Below are 16,160 nucleotides of genomic sequence, written 5' to 3' on the forward strand. Positions count from 1 at the left end.
GGTGAATGTCTTTTGAGACCAGGAGCACACAGAATCAAAGAATGCCAGGGGCTGGAAGTGACCTCCAAAGCCCACCCAGTCCAACACCCCTGCCAGAGCAGGAGCTCCTATACCAGATCATACAGGAATGCATCCAGGCAGGTCTTGAGTGTCTCCAGAGAGGGAGACTCCACAGTGCCTCTGGGCAGCCTGTTCCAGGGTTCTGTCACCCTCACAGGGAAGAAATTTTCCCTCACATTTCCACGGAACTTCCTGTTGCTCAACTTCCACTGCCCCCTGTGCTGTCAGTGGGCATCACGCAGCAGAGCCTGGCTCCAGCCTCCTGGCACTCACTGTTGATGTAATTATGAACATTGGACCTTGGTGGAATGGCTGAGTCTTGTCTGGTGCCTGGCCTGATGGAAGGTGTAACTCCCTTCAATCAGCAGATGGGGGTGGAACAGGGGCCATGCTGGGCTGATGTGGGCTTGCTCATAACATCACAGAGATTACACTTCAGAGCAGGACCTGAGGTGGCTAAACAGTTTTGTGCTCTGCTTCACTGTTCCTATAAGTGGAGGAGCATTAGGAGGTGTTTCTGGAGACATCTCAGACTCAGCCCTAAGCTGTGCTTGTTAGTAGTGTTTTTGGTAATGTGTCTGTGCAGCACTCGAAGTGGCAAAGCTGTGGCCTGGAAAGGAGTAGGAGCTGCTTTGGAAAAGCCACCAAGCCCTGGCTGAAACCCACTTGGGTGAGCCCCGAGGCTGAGAAGCAGAGTGCTGAGGGACTTTGTTGATGCTTTTGTTTATTCTCTTGGGATAACACACCCCATTCACTTCTGCAGTCAGGGGGATGCTTGGAAGCTAGGTTGGAGCTAATCCAAACCCCTGAGTAAAGATTCCTTGGGAAAAGTGCCAGACAGATATCTGCTATGCTTGGGCTGCCACAGGGAGGGGACTTGATGTCTGGCTCACAGACACTTGTAGGAACCCTGACATGAGGACTTGCCCATCCTGCCCAAGCATAGACTCATAGAATCAACCAGCTTGGAAGAGAGCTCCAAGCTCAGCCAGCCCAACCTAGCACCCAGCCCTGTCCAGTCAACCAGACCATGGCACTAAGTGCCCCAGCCAGGCTTGGCTTCAACACCTCCACCACCTCCCTGGGCAGCTCATTCCAATGCCAATCACTCTCTCTGCCAACAACTTCCTCCTAACATCCAGCCTGAACCTCCTCTGGTACAACCTGAGACTGTGTCCCCTTGTTCTGCTGCTGCTTGCCTGGCAGCAGAGCCCAACTCCAGCTGGCTACAGCCTCCCTTCAGGGAGCTGCAGACAGCAATGAGCTCTGCCCTGAGCCTCCTCTGCTGCAGGCTGCACACCCCAGCTGCCTCAGCGCTAAGGTGGATGGTGTGTGTCTGGAGGAGATGGGGATGTGCCATGCAGGCGACATGCCCAGGGACAGTGCTGCTGGGCTGCCCTCCTAGGAACTCTGTCCTTGTGCTTCTCCCCAAGCCCCCGCGATCAGCTGAAGTGTTTTGCTGTGGAACAGGGGTTTATCTGGGGTGGGGGACCTCAGCTGGGGCATTGCTGCAGGCAGGAGCTGTGGGAGTAGGCAAGGAGGTACCTTAGCAGTGCAACAAGGAGTATCTTTGGTGTGGTCCAGCACTGACGGCCCGGGGTGCTTATTTGGGTTGGCTTCCCCCCTTGCGTGGGCTCCAAAGAGCTATTGCAAGGAGCTAATTGATCTTCCATTGTATGCTCGGGTCTCTTCTGCGGGTGAGCTGGGCGAGAGGCAGGCGCAGGTTTCCCAGCAGACAAAGAGCAGTTGGTTTCACATGGCTCCCTCTCAGAAACCCCGGCAGGAAAACAAACAATCCCAGCCGCGAGAGATGGGGCTCTTGGCACCCATCCCCTCCGTGTTGGCTGGGCTGTGAGACAGACCCTGAGGAAGAGCTGGGGTTTTAGTCAAACAGCTCAGACACGAGTGGGGGAATATATGGATTAACACCCCCACCTCCACCCCCCCGCGTTTGTTTGCTTAAATCCAGATGCCTGCAGCCGGAGAGGAGCGGAGCAAGGGTATGGGTCTCTGTGGGCTCTCCAGCTGGCAGATGCATTTCAAACACGGGAGGCAGAGCTGTGCTCTGGGTAGTGGAGCAGAACAAGTGCCAGGAAAATACATACTTTGAGCTGAAGGAAATGCAGAGCGGCACTTGTTTTGTAAGTGGAATATAAACTCTGGCTCTGAGGTGCAGCAGCAGGCAGGGCAGAGGCATCTCCTCCACAGGCTCGGCTTTCCTGCCAGCACCTTGGGCTTACTGCTCTCTACAGCTGCCTAAAAGGAGGTTGCAGCGAGGTGGGCGTCGCTGTCTTCTCCCTGCTGTCAAGTGGCAGAATGGGAGGACAGGGCTGGGCGATGGGTTGGACTGGATGAGCTTGGAGGTCTCTTCCAAGCTGGTTGATTGTATGAAATGGCCTCAGATTGCACCAGGAGAGGTTTAGGTTGGATGTTATGGAAAATTTCTTTACTGCAAGTGTGGTCAGGCACTGGAACAGGCTGCCCAGGGAGGTGGTGGAGTCACCATCCCTGGATGTGCTCAAAAAATGTGCAGGCTTGGCCCTTGAGGGCATGGTTTAATGGGCACAGCAGTGGTAGGTCAGCAGTTGGGCTTGGTGATCCTTAGAGGTCTTTTCCAACCAAAACAATGCTGTGATCCCATGGCTGCTGCCTTTCTGTTTGTTAGCCTGATTGATGAAAATTGGCCAGAGCATCTGAGGGGGAGGAATTTGCTCCCATTTCCATTGACAGACTGCAGCAGCTGGCAGGTGAATGAGGGTTTGTTTATTTTCCTGACAGAAGACAGATTTAGCGTTTCTTGGCCGTCTCATTCGGGATGCAGCTTCCTTAGGACGGAGCTGGCCAGAAGCATGGCTGCAGAAGGGAGAGGTGCCTGCCTCCTGCTGCGCTCTGCTATTTCCCCTTTGCATCGCAGACTTAAAAGCTTCTCACTCTAAAAAGCTTGGTTTGTTTTCAGGGAGGGTTGTCTGGTTTTTGGAAGCAATTCCTGCTTTGGTAAAGTTTAGTTTGGCTTTACATAAACATCCGAAGATTGAGCCCATTCCTCCCCTCCCACCTTTCGATGCAGTCAGAGAGGTAAATATCATGTGAAGTGTTTCAAGTTTCGTGGGCTTTGCTGCCCTTATTACTGATAATTTGCTACAGAAGTGTGTGTTTTGGCCTGTGCAGGCCCTGGACAGCAAACCTGAATGGGGGCATCGGGGGTAGTTGTTTGGCATTCACTGTGGGTTTTGCCCCCAGGCAGTTTCTCAGGTTTGTGGGAGTTTACAGCCATGGAAGTGATGCTGATCGGGGGGCTTGGAGAGAGGCACAAGGACAGAGTTCCCAGATGGGCAGCCCAGCAGCACTGTCCCTGGGGGCATCATCTGGATGGCATATTCCCATCTCCTCCAAAAGCACACCAATCTGCCTTAGAGGCTGAGGGAGCTGGGGCTGTTACCCTGCTTCTCTTCCCTGTGGCACTTAGTGCCATGGTCTGGTTGATTGGCTAGGGCTGGGTGCTAGGTTGGACTGGATGAGCTTGGAGGTCTCTTCCAACCTGGTCGGTTCTATGATTCTACTCTCTCACAGGATCACAGGATGTTAGGGGTTGGAAGGGACCCAAGGAGGTCAAGTCCACCCCCCTTGCTGGAGCAGGACAATGCTATCTAATACAGATCACAGTGGAACACATCCAGACAGGCCTTGAAAGTCTCCATAAAAGGAGACTCTCCTGTAGAGCAGGATTTGCCTACTGTGGCAAATCAACCCATCACAACCCCCCCCAAAAAGCTGCTAGTCTCCTTGTGCCTGGCAGAAGCTAGTGCAAAACTAGCCTGACCCAGCCACCAAGTGCTAAAAGCCCCAGTGCAGGAGCACACCTTGCAAGGTCCATTCCCTCACCTCTTTACTGCAGGGGTGGTGAGATGCTGGAATGGGTTGCCCAGAAAAGCTGTGGACTCCTCATCTCTGCAAGTGTTTAAGACCAGGTTGGATGAGGCTTTGAGCAACCTGGTTGAGTGGGAGGTGATCTTAAAGGTCTCTTCCAACCAAAACTGTTCTGTGATTCTGTGCCAGTGGGAGCTGCTTTTCCAGACCATCTCTCATCGTGGGCTGTCTGACCTGCCCTCGAATCCCAGCAGCTCCCCAGCTGTCTGTGTCACAGCTTACATCCTGGCTGCTAGGATTTCTGTGGCTCTTGAGTTTTTTGGTTTCTTAGTGTCTAATCTACAATTTACAGCCCATTACTTCTTGTCCTATTCCCCGTGGGGATGCAGCACAATTTATTCCTGCACCCTCTGTAATGACCTCTTACATAATTGAAGGCTGCTCTCATGTCTCTCCTGATTTCCAGGCTAGACAGATCCAGTTCTTCTGGGCTTTTCACTCCCACCCTGACATGCTGTTTTTCCTGTGCTTTGTATGCCTCCTGACCTGTCTCCTGTTAGTCCAGATCTGAAGTGTTTGTGGTGGGAAGGAAATGGAGGAGAGGTAGTTAGGCTTTTGTGCTGTGTGGAGGGAAAGCAACAGCGAAAAGCTGGAGGTCCTTGGGGTTTACTTCAGTTGGTGCTGCTATGTGAGAATGAGTGGTTATCAAGCAAGATGTGAAAACAGATCAAGTGTAGGCACTATGTGTAAGTGAAATGATGTTGGGTTTGGGCTGTGGGCTTGGGTGTCTCCAGGTGCTTCCACGGAGCCTGGGGTCCAGCAAAGTTGGATGCTTTTGGTGAAAACTAAGCTTGTTTCTGTCTAGCTGGGCTGTGCGGTTCTGCGTTTTGTGGCTGCTAACCTGCACCCCGGGTGCTCGCCCTGCCTTCGCATGCTCGCACGGCTGAGGAAGACTCCTAGGAGTGAGCAAGCTCCTGGGGAGAGCCGCCGGCGAGTGGGCGCCGCTGCCTCTGCCGCTCGCTCCCCCGGGATGTCGGTGCTGCTCCCGCTGCTGTCTCTCCGTGTCTCGTTCCTGTCTAGCTGGGTGGTGGGAGGAGGTGCCTCAGCTGCGTCTCCGTGCTCGGGATTGTCTTTTTCTTTCGGGGTGGCGAAGCTGCTCTGCATTCATGTCTAATCATCCGCGGAGCTGACAGAATTATTCAGGTACCGAGCTGCCGGCGAAAGCCTTGCTCCTGCTTCTCCTCCCCCTCCCGCAGCACTGAGCGAGGAGCTGGGAGCTCGGCGCTTGCCTGGGAAGGCAGAAGGGCTGCGCAGAGCCATGGAGATGGGCAATGAACAATGAACTCCTAGAGTTCAGTTATCCCCAGCTCCCACCACAAGAAGGTAACCATGGAGACATCCAAATCTAAGACATCACCAGTCCCCGAGTAACATCATATATCTATATGTGTTATTTAGATCAAGACCCTGGGCTTGTCGCTGGGAATACATTTGAGCTGACTGCTGTGCTGGGGTCATCCAAGTTGTAGGTAGACTGTTCAGGGCAAGAGTTGGGGCTACTGTGTGTGAAAGGGTTTTCAAGCTACTTCTCTTCGGGGGCCAGAGGGATGCACCCTCATAGAGTGCATTTGCATCCCTACCAATGCCAGCTCAGGGCTAATAACAGAGGAGAAATAGTGAGGGATGGGTTTGCTGGTGTGTGTGGGCATCCCTCTGGCACTGTGTGTTCTCTTCTGCACATGCCAGGATGGCCTTGCTTGGGCTGGATTCGGGGTTTTGGTGTAGAGCTAACCTGGCAGTGGGCTGTGGGATTTCTGTGCTTCCCAAAGCCTCCTTCTCTGCTTCCTCTCTGAGGTGCTGGCAGAAGTGTGTTGGGGCAGGAGCACAGGAACTGAGCCTGTGAATGAATGGGAGCGCTGGAGGAGACGTTTAAATGAAGCACTCATCTCCAGGATTTCCTTCCCTTGGCTTCATTCAGATTTAGGGATGAAGGTTTTTAAAGAGGCAGCACACAGGCTGGGTGGCACAAGTGGGCATTTCTGCAAAGGGGTGGCTGAGTGTCCAGCTCTGCTGCTTCCCCAGCTCTAGATGTGCCAGCACTTCAAAGCCATGCAATACCTCGGTGAAGCCAACTAACAGTACCTGCCTCCAAACGTGCTGGTGCCCTGGCTCTCTAAGGTGATGTGCACCTGTGATGCCACCGTGCCAGTGAGGTACATGCTGGGGCAGGAGCTGTGTGCCATGTGGTAGTGCATACTGGGGCTCAGTGCAAGCACAAGGAGAAGGGCAGGTTAGAAGCACTGACAGTGTCCAGCCCTGGCAGCTCCTGGGCACTGCCAAGCAGCACAGGTTTACTGGAATGCTTTGTGGTGTGATGGAAGGAAAGGGAGGAGATGGAGGGGCATTGAGGGGTGGGGGGCATCCTGTCCACCCAAACAAGCCCTTGGCTAAGTCTGCTGTGGGCTGTCTCCCAGAGAAGCCAGCAATGATGAGCTTTTGGGGTCTCATGCAAACCAGCTTGAGCTTGTGCAGTGCTGTGCCATGCTAGGACTTCTCCCTGCATCTGCTGAAGTGGAACATGAAGCTGTGCACTGCCCTAGTGCAGCAGCCCCTCCACAGCTGTGACAGTGCTGTGGGTTTCCTTGACTGGACTGCAGAGAGCCCACATCACTTCTAGCTCCTCAGTCCTGCACTTTCAGGTCTGGTTGCCCATGGGTGCTGCCCAGGGTACCAGGGAAGGCAAACTGGAGCCCAGGCAGAAGCAACGGGGCTGCACCTCTGCAAACTGGGGCTGCAAAGATGATTTAGGAAAAGGCCTCACATGCAAGCCCTTTCCAACAGCCACCCTCAGCTCCTCAGAACGTCTCTGGTTGATCTGGAGGTCTATGTACCTCCATGTCCCTTGGACCCACAGTTGCCCTTAATTTGGCTGCTGGCTAAGGACAGGGAGGCCAGAGCTATACTTTGCAAGGGTAGGTGTGGGCTGGGAAACTAATACTTGCTTTTGTGTGGGAAAAGCTGTGGAGTCCTTCATGTCCCGGGAGCAAGGTGTGTGCAGACAGGAGCTGTGAAAAAGGGGTTTGGGGAGCACCAACAGCAGCTGGTGGGGTGGCTTGGGGGTCCTTTGCCCTGGTGTAGGACTGAGGTGGGCAAAGCAAAGCTGCTGAAGCAGGCAGGGTGCAGGGGTTTGGGTGAGTGGCTGATAGCAAAGGTGGCCGAGCTGTCCCGGGTGGGCATCTCGTCCTTAGCCCCGCGGTGCGCACAATGGTGCGGGTGCCAGTGGGGTGTGCCCGGACAGTTGCTGCTCTGTTTTGCCGGAGCTCGGCTGCTTCCCTCCATTGTTATCCGCCGTCTGCCCCCTCTGGTAAATGCGCGAGTTCCCTTCCCCGATTGTCAGAAATGTCTTTCCCACTGTGTGGGCAGGAGACAGATTTTAACTGTCTCTATTTTTCCTCTCTCTTCCCCCCCTCCTTATTTCCTTTTATCCCCCCTCCCCCTTTCCTCTCTCATTCCTTTCATCCCTGCTCCTCTTGTCTCTCTCTCCTTTCCCTCCCTCCCTTCCCTTCCCTTCCCTCCTCCTACCCCCCCCCCCCCCCCCCCCCCCCCCCGGGCTCTTTTTCTGCCTTTCTGTTGCCAATAATGTCTCTGGAATAGCATCTCCAGCTCGCCCGGCGCTCCCGCAGGAGCCATGCCTCTCTGTCCAGGTAAGCGGCGGCTGGCTGCTGCCGGGGGTGTCGGCCCTGGGGACCTCCCGTTCGCTCTCCCAAAGTCACCAAACGCTGTCGCCGTGGGGACATCGTGTGCATCCCCCCCGCTACACTCGCTGCTACCTGTTGGGGGCCGGCAGTCCCAGCCAGCCGGGGCTGTCTCCATCCTCCTCCTCCTTCTCCTCCTCCTCTCTCGGAGCGGTTTGCTCTCGGCGGACACCTCCTCCCCTTACTTCTCCGGCGGCTTTTGTCTCCAGCCTTGCCTCCGGGGATGCGCTGAGCCCCGGGCGCACCTTGCGAAGGAGATCGGGAGGGGAAGGAGCCGGCGGAAGGCACCGGAGAGAGGTGGGCTATGGCCCCGGGGGGCTGGAGGGAGCCGGGAAGGATCTTTTCTCTCTGCACAGTAGGAGGAAGCTCCGTTTTGGGAGGACACCCCGAGTTTGAAGCTCGGCTCCCCGTTTTGCTCCTTTCCGAGTGGCTTCTCTGGGCTCGGCTGCGCCTAGGAAAGCGGCTCTGGTCCCACAAAGTTTTTATTAAGGTAGCCTAGGAGCCTCAGTGGTTCGCTTAAGGTGGTTCTGCCGGGCCCAGGGAAGGGGCCGGGGGCGGCCGAGGGGCTCCGGGCAGCGTGGCTGGAGAGGGGTCGGCTGGTGGGGCCGGTGGTCCTGCAGCCGTAAGGAGAGAGCTGAGGGGGTTGTGTGTTTCTATGCTGGGAGGTGCCTGTGCTGGGGGGCTGCCCTACCTTGTCCCCTGGGTGAGGTGCATGCAGCTGTGCCAGAGGTGCAGGCCCCTGCCTCTCCTTCCCCTGCTTCGGGCATCCCAGAGGTCTGAATGCCCTGGGGAGCCCTTGTTCAGGGTGCAAGGGGCAGAAGTAGTGGCCAGCAGTGGGCTGATCCAGCTCCCATCCTCCTTCTGCCAGCCAGCTCAAGGCCTCCCAAAAATGCTAGGTCTCCTTCTCCCCAGAGGTGTGCAAGCTGCGGGGATGCTCCCTACAGACTCCCCTGGCCACACAGTGTTTTGTGTTATCTCCCTGCACCCAGTTCCCCACTGTCTGGGTGCTGCCCCTAAGTCTGGTGCTTGCCTAGATGTTGCTGATGGCAGTGAAGAATGAGTGGTCCCCAAAAGCAGGGTTTGTCTGTCTTGCTCCTGCAGCCCTCCCGGCTGCTCTTGCACGGCGGAGCGTGCGCCGGTGCCCGTGGCTGCTGCTGGCTCTCCGCACGGGTGGAGCAGAGCCAGGGATAACACTCTTCTCCCAGCATCCTAGGCAGACAGGTGCTGCTTGTACCCTGCCTCCTTTCCCCCGGGCAACCTCCCCTCTGGTGGGTGATCTCCTCCTGCTGGCGGTGCTGGGCTCGGCCGGCGGTGCCGCAGATGGGGCGGTGCAGGCTCAGGATGCCGTGGGATGCGGTGACTCTCGGCTGGTCCAGATCCACGGCTGGGGCTGCTTGGCAGAGGAGGAACAGCGTTACGGAAGGCGCTGTCAGCGAGATGAGACACATGTTCACAGCCTTGGCGGCTGCTGCTGGCAGCTTTGGCAAGACCCAGGGCATAGCTACCACCCATTGAGTAACTGGGAACGCAGTGCTATCCGCATGGGAGGGTCTCTTGACGTGATTCCCTTCAACTCCCTCTCCCCAAAATGCTTGTGCTGCGTTGCTGGTGTGCAGCAGCAGCGGAGGTGCCAGGGAACTGAGGACTGGGGCCCTGCAGTTGGCTTTTGGGAGGGTTTCTCTGCAACACAACTTTCCAGCAACGTGACAGAGCTGTACGGCAGGTGTTGGCAGTGGTGTAGCAGGAGGGCTGTGCTCCCCTGGATGTGTGTCTACAGGTTTGGGAGGTGGAGGAGATGGTTGTGGCAGCAGGCTGTCCCCAACCACTGCGCTCTCTTCTGGTCTGCTTCTGCTTGGCTAAGTTCTATCACTCCTCAGAGGTCCTGGTGTACCTGGAAAGTTTGTTCACTGTAGTTTGGGATGTATTTGAATCCCTTCAGTGTCTGGGGGGTTTCTTCTTCCTCTGCTGTCACATAGGATAGCAAAAAGCTTTCCCCAGTGACAGGCCAAATGAGAGTGTGGCATATTCCTGTTGCACCTGTTTGGGACAGACAACAGGTTGATGCCGAGGTGCAGAGTCTCCCTCTGCTGCTGAGGGCAGTGATGATCTGAGCATGTAGGGAGGATGTCTCCTGGCCAGTGATGCCTTTTGACCCCCTGCAGGCAGGACTGTCCCTGCGGCCACGGGAGGCTGCAGACCCCCATACCCCATCCCTGGCGTGGTTGAGTCAATGCACCCACCCACTGCATCCAGGGTGTGAGTCACAGGCTTTTCATGCACTGGTGTGAATCACTCACACACAGCCATGCTGACGATGACTTTAGCGACAGCTGAGAAGAGAAAACAATTCCCCCACCTCTCCCCCATCACTACTGCTCTAGACACTGGGCACCTTGCTCAGAGTGACCCAAGGAAACTTCTCTGAGTGGCACCTCGGTGCCGGCAGCTGGGGTTTCTGCAGCCAGTGGCTTGGTTGCTTTGTGAGTGCTGGCCAGGATGCTCGTGGCCAAGAAGGATGGGTGGGCACTGGGGCGACACAGCCTGGAGGATGCTACTTCTGCTTTGGTGCTAAAGGGGCTTTGCTTGCTATGTTGGGGTGAGTCTGGTGGGGTGAGGAGCCAGCTCTTGACTCTCCCCTCGGGGCAGGGTGTGTTTTGGGCCACTTTACTCTTCCACTTCTCTGGGGATCTCACACGTCCTCTCTGGAGGCCCCTCCAGGCATCCTGCTCTTCCCTCTCCGCCTGCACGCTGGGGTGCAGCAGGACCATCTGATCCCCAGCAGGAGCGGCTGGTGATGAGCAAGAGCTGTCAGGAAAAAAGCCAGATCACCCCCACCATGGCTTTGGCTGCTCCTCTCCCTGGTGCTGCTGGCTGACAGATGGTCGTGGCCAGCAGCTCTGCTGGTGGCTTGGGATGCTCTTTACCGCCCTGTTAGAGGCTGGGGCTGTCTCCGATGCGACCCCCCCCGGGGCCGAAGCTGACTCTTAACACAGGGAAGATGCTTGTTAATTAACCTCCCCGGGGATCGCCGTCTGTTGCCTTCCTGACTCTGCTGGAGGCAGCCCGAAGTGGGGGACTGAAGGAGGTTGGGGGCACTGTCTTCTCCTGCCTGCCTAGGCAGGGGATCAGGGTAATCCCCCATCCCTTACCACCAGGGACAGGCTCATTAGGAACGAGTGGAGCATCTCTGAGTCCCCACTCCCAGCAGTGCAGTTGTTGAACGGGGGATGTTAAATCCAACGCCTTGCATCTCTGCAGAGCTCCAGGGAAGGTAAAGATGAGGAGCGGATCAGAAGAGCTTCCTGGGTGCTCTCCAGATCCCAACCCCTGCCATCTCCTGCATCTTTTCCGTGCTGCTTTGCTTTAGCCATGCCTGTTGCTTTTGCAGAAGCTCTTCCTGCCCCTCCTTCCCGGTGCCGGCTCCCCACCAGCATGTTCCCTCCTTCCTTCCTGCTCCCCTCGGCTGAAATGAAGTGCTGGAGTATTTCAGGGATGTCAAAACATACCATTAGTCACAGCCGTGAGGCCCAGCGCCTGGGGACACGCTGCTGAGCTCTCAGTCATGCCGAGAAATGAGCAGGACAGGGAGGAGCTGGGGGGTCAGGGGGATGAAGGCTTCAGGCTTTCTCCCTTTCCAAAGTCTCTGTCATTGTGATGGTCCTCCGAGGTCCCTTCCAACCCCTAAGGTTCTGTGATCATCCTGACTTTGATCTGAGCAGCAGGTTGGATCAGAGGTTCCCTGGCATCAGTTAGTTCACAGTTCCCCTGCAGCGTGATATCTGCAAAATGAGGGGCTCTGCCCCCAAAATAGCATGCTGGTGCCAAGGGGCCCTCCAGCCATGCCCAGCTCCTGTCTTTGCTCTTGGCTCAGAAGGATGCTTTCCTCTCCTCAGCCCAGAGAGGTGTTATCTTCAAGGCTTTCTGCGATGGGTTTATTTGCCCCCCCACCTCCGAACCCACTTCTTGTGGGATTAAATCAGTCGTTGGTTTTCCCAGGCACTTGCTTCACTTTGGGTTTCTTCTTCTGTTCCTGCAGTACCGAAGTGCTTTCACTTACCAAGCAGGGAATGGGGGAATCTCACTAAGCATGCCAGGCTCGTGGTGCAAAGCACTCCTCTGATGGTGTGGGCAAGATGCTTGATACACCAGAGCCTGATTTTGGCTCTCCCTGGTGCTGTTCCCCTCTCCCCTCACTTAGCCAGGCAGCAGAAAGCTCAGAGTTGCTGAGCTCCCTGTGGAAGGTCTTAAGCTTCATCTCCTCCTGCCGTTCCCTAAGGATTACTGCCTATAAACAAGCACCAAAGCAGCCAGAGAGGTGCCTTGGGCAGGGAGGCATGGGAAGGCCTCGGTGCTGCTGAGCCCTACCCCTGTGAGCAGGGCACTGAGAGGGACAAGCTGTGGCTGATGTTTTTGGGAAGCCTTCTGGTTCAGCAGCCCATCTGCATTTGCCTGCCTTGTTTGTGCAGGCAGCAGGTGGGCTTTAGCCCTCTGTTACCTTGGATGCAGCGAGGGGGCCAGCTGCTTCGTGCTCTCTGACTGCCACCAGCAGGAGTGCTTCTGTGTCTGTGCTGGGCAGCCTGTTGGATGTGGTCTCATGCTTGAGACATCAGGTGTGATTTTCATTGCTGGGAGCGGAAGAGCTCTGTGCAGGCTGGCACTGTCAGCAAGAAGCTCTGGAGATGTGCCTCTTCCTGCAGGCAGATTTGAGGCTGCTCCTCAAAAGCTGGGCAGCCTGCAGCAAGCTGCTGGTGCCACCCTGCCCGTTGCTGGGAGCAGGTCTCAATGGAAGCATGTGGGCACAGCTCTAGAGAGAAAGCCTGGCTCTGGTCTGTGCTTGGGGTATGGATCCAACCCCTGTGGTGGGTGGGAAAAGCAGAAGCCTCTTCCCTCCAGCCCTCCAGCATCTGCTCTGCAAAGCTGGTGTGCGTTCCCTGAGGCTGCCTGAGCAGGGCTGGCAAATGAGACTCAGCTTCAAAATGAATTAAAGTGGATCCTTCAGGGCCAGAAGCACCTCTTCTGCATGCTGCCACGGCCTGAGGGGGTCCCGTGGTGGGCCAGGGTGCCTGCTGCCAAGCCAGCTGAGGGGTGAGCTCTAATTGAAGCCTTGTGTGCAGGCTGGAACTAAGGGGAATTGCTCAGGATGGTGGCTAATTACCATCATTAGCTGAGCGATGCTTTGGGTGACTCTTCCTCCTGATCTGTTGATCATGCCAGCCCTTGGTGAGTGCAGCAGCAGCTGGGGTGGGATAGCATCCTGCTTACCTGGACTTCTGGGATGAGAGATGATGCATAGTCCCCCAGGACTGGGGTGCTCCCCTGCATTCCATGGGAACAGGGTGTTTGCTCTCAGGAGGCAGTTGGTGAGGGGAACATTGGTGCCATGGGAGAGGTTGGACCTGGGGTTCCACCTGAAGCGTGATATAACTTGGAAAATCCATCTTGAAAGTATGGCTTTGAGAGATGAGGGATGTGTTGGGAAACAAGGCTTGGGCATGGGTTGAGTTCATAGAATCAGCCAGGCTGGAAGAGACCTCCAAGCTCACCCAGCCCTGGCCAACCAACCAGATCATGGCACTAAGTGCCCCAGACAGGCTGTTCCTGAACACCTCCAGGAGCAGCAACTCCACCACCTCCCTGGGCAGCCCATTCCAATGCAAATCACTCTCTCTGATAACAACTTCCTCCTAAAACCCAGCCTAGACCTCCCTTGGCACAGCTTCAGGCTGTGTCCCCTTCTTCTGTTGCTGCTTGCCTGGCAGCAGAGCCCAACTCCACCTGGCTACAGCCTCCCTTCAGGGAGCTGCAGACAGCAATGAGCTCTGCCCTGAGCCTCCTCTGCTGCAGGCTGCACACCCCCAGCTCCCTCAGCCTCTCCTCACAGGGCTGTGCTCCAGGCCCCTCCCCAGCCTTGCTGCCCTTCTCTGGACACCTTCCAGCACCTCAACATCTCTCTTGAATGGAGGAGCCCAGAACTGGACACAGCACTCCAGGGGTGGCCTGAGCAGTGCTGAGCACAGGGGCAGAAGAACCTCCCTTGTCCTGCTGCCCACACTGCTCCTGAGCCAGCCCAGGATGCCATTGGCTCTGCTGCCCACCTGGGCACTGCTGCCTCCTCTGCAGCTCCTCTCTCCCAGCACCCCCAGCTCCCTCTCTGCCTGCCTGCTCTCAGCCACTCTGGCCCCAGCCTGTAATGCTGCTTGGAGTTGTTGTGGCCAAAGTGCAGGACCTGCCTTTGCCCTTGTTCAGTCCCATCCCAGTTTTCCTCATTCTGCCCTTCTCTGTGGTGTTTTTCCTTCTTGTTGGGTCCTCTGTTCACGTCTGCCACATCATATCAATGGCTTTGGCTGTTGCAGCAGCATCTTGCTAAGGAACCTCAACGAAATCTGTTTACAAAACACATCCCTGCTGATTCTGAGTCTGGTTCTGTGGGCTGCTGCTCGACGGCTCCACTCAAAATGTGTCACTTGCACCGGTGGTTATTTTTAGAGCTGAGGTTTGCAAAATGCAAAAGCTGGGCAGTTTTTTCCAGAATTCCAGACTCCTGGGAGGAGGGAAAGGGGACCAGGGTGGTTTCTTGCTCTGTGCCAGCATGTAGCAGCTGCTGCTTTCACCAGCATCCTTCAGTGAGAGGATGCTCACGTGGCTTTCCCCATCTCCATGGGGTTTTATGCACCTTTCTCTTGCTCTCCCTTGCTTTGTGGTCAGTGGTGTTCCTGCCTTCCATCTTCAGCTGGTGCTTCCCTGTGGAGGCTGCTCCAGGTCCTCACTTTCTCTGCTGGGCCCTGTCTTCTGCTCTCCATTTTGCCAGTGATGTGACCTTAGGCTGGGACAGGGTGAACGTTTGGGAGCAAACAGCCAAGGAGGCAGCAGGAAGGGGCTGGGGGCATTGAGAGGGCAGCCTCTGTGCTCTCTGTGGCAGGCAGGCTGTCTCCCAGGTTTGGAATCAGGATGAAAATCTAGCAGGACTAGGTTGGATGCTGGCTTTGCTCCCTCCCCAGCTGCTCTGGGGCTGAGTGTGCTTATTTGGCTCAATGGCTGTGTGAGTCTGCTCCTGGCAGGAATGCATTGTGTCCTCCTGGCTCACCTGCATACCTGTCTCTGTGTCTCCTCTACCCCCTCCCAACCAGCTTCTGACTCAGGCTGGAAAGTCATCAGTTTTGCACACTGTACCCTAGCCCCAGACTTCTCTCTGGCCTCTCTTAAGCCCTTTCCTACTCATGTTCTTGGCTTATTGCAGCTGGATGCAGAGCTCTGGGGTCTGCTTCCCTTCCAGCCTGTCATGTCCGAGAGCTGTAAGCCCTGGGACTCTCCCAGGGCCATTTCCTTGGGATCTCCTGGGGTCAAGCATGCTCCCAAACTCCTCTCTGGTATCCAAAATGCTGCTGGGTCTGGTAGTACTTCATAGAATCAACCAGGTTGGAAGAGAGCTCCAAGCTCATCCAGTCCAGCCCAAGCAACCAGACCATGGCACTAAGTGCCCCAGCCAGGCTTGGGTTCAACACCTCCAGGCACAGCGACTCCACCACCTCCCTGGGCAGCCCATTCCAATGCCAATCACTCTCTCTGCCAACAACTTCCTCCTAACACCCAGCCTAGACCTCCCCTGGCACAGCTTGAGACTGTGTCCCCTTCCTCTGTTGCTGGTTGCTTGGGGGCAAAGCCCTACCCCACCTGGCTACAGCCTCCCTTCAGGCAGCTGCAGACAGCAATGAGCTCTGCCCTGAGCCTCCTCTGCTGCAGGCTGCACACCCCCAGCTCCCTCAGCCTCTCATGATTGGAGGGGAATGTGGGATGCTCTCAAGTGCATTCCCATGTGTTGGTGTGATGCTGAGCAAGGAAGGGTGGAAAAAAGTCCCTCATGGTGTGCAGCTTGGTAGCCCAAGGAGTTCAAGGGTATCCTGCACCCTGGGCCAGAGCACTGCAGTGGGTCTGGTGGCCATGCACAGAGGTTTCCCCAGCCTCAGTGAGAGCAGCTTTGCCGAAGTCTAAATGCTGTTGTGGAGTGAAGCTGTCTTGCACCAGGCAAATCCCCAAGAAGTAGTGAGAGGGGTGAGGAGAGTGGAGAAGCTTTGAAAACACTCAAATTGGCTGTTGCATGCTGGAATAGGAAATTGAAGGTTTGAGGGGTTTAGGTTTGAAAGACAGTTTTTTTTCCCCTAAGAAAAGCTGCTGGTGTGTGTTATTCTGGTGCATGTGCTATAAAAAGCAGAACTGCAATAATGGAGTGAGTCTGCTGTGCTGGAGGAGGCAGCTCCCACCAGCTACAGGTGACCTTTTTTGCCTGTCTTTTCCCTTCTCTTGGTACTTTTTGCCTCCAGTGACTTCTGGAGCATCATTCTGTCTCTCCTGCCCTGTTCCTGGTTTACCCCCTTGCACACTTGCCTGTGCTATGAAAGGTCTAGGAGGGAGAACTTGCTTGTCAGCCCACACCTGGAATACTGCATTCAGTTTTGGTCCCCATGAAAGATGTGGAGAGGT

At 56.0% G+C, this 16,160-nt stretch overlaps 1 protein-coding gene across 6 annotated transcripts in view; it reads left to right on the forward strand.

The window, feature by feature from the left end:
* Positions 1 to 7,574: 7,574 nt before the first annotated feature.
* CACNA1E (calcium voltage-gated channel subunit alpha1 E) overlaps positions 7,575 to 16,160 on the forward strand; it is a 169,703-nt gene continuing 161,117 nt past the window's right edge. For 5 of the 6 annotated variants that reach the window (XM_064148189.1, XM_064148188.1, XM_064148193.1 and 2 more), the window contains exon 1: positions 7,576 to 7,631. The gene's annotated coding sequence lies outside the window, so the exon portion shown is untranslated. Of the gene's footprint in view, positions 7,632 to 16,160 lie in introns of all 6 variants that reach the window. The other variant, XM_064148192.1, reaches the window with a different exon arrangement.

This window comes from Pogoniulus pusillus, chromosome 8 (assembly GCF_015220805.1).
Source record: "Pogoniulus pusillus isolate bPogPus1 chromosome 8, bPogPus1.pri, whole genome shotgun sequence".
Classification (NCBI taxonomy): Eukaryota; Metazoa; Chordata; class Aves; order Piciformes; family Lybiidae; genus Pogoniulus; species Pogoniulus pusillus.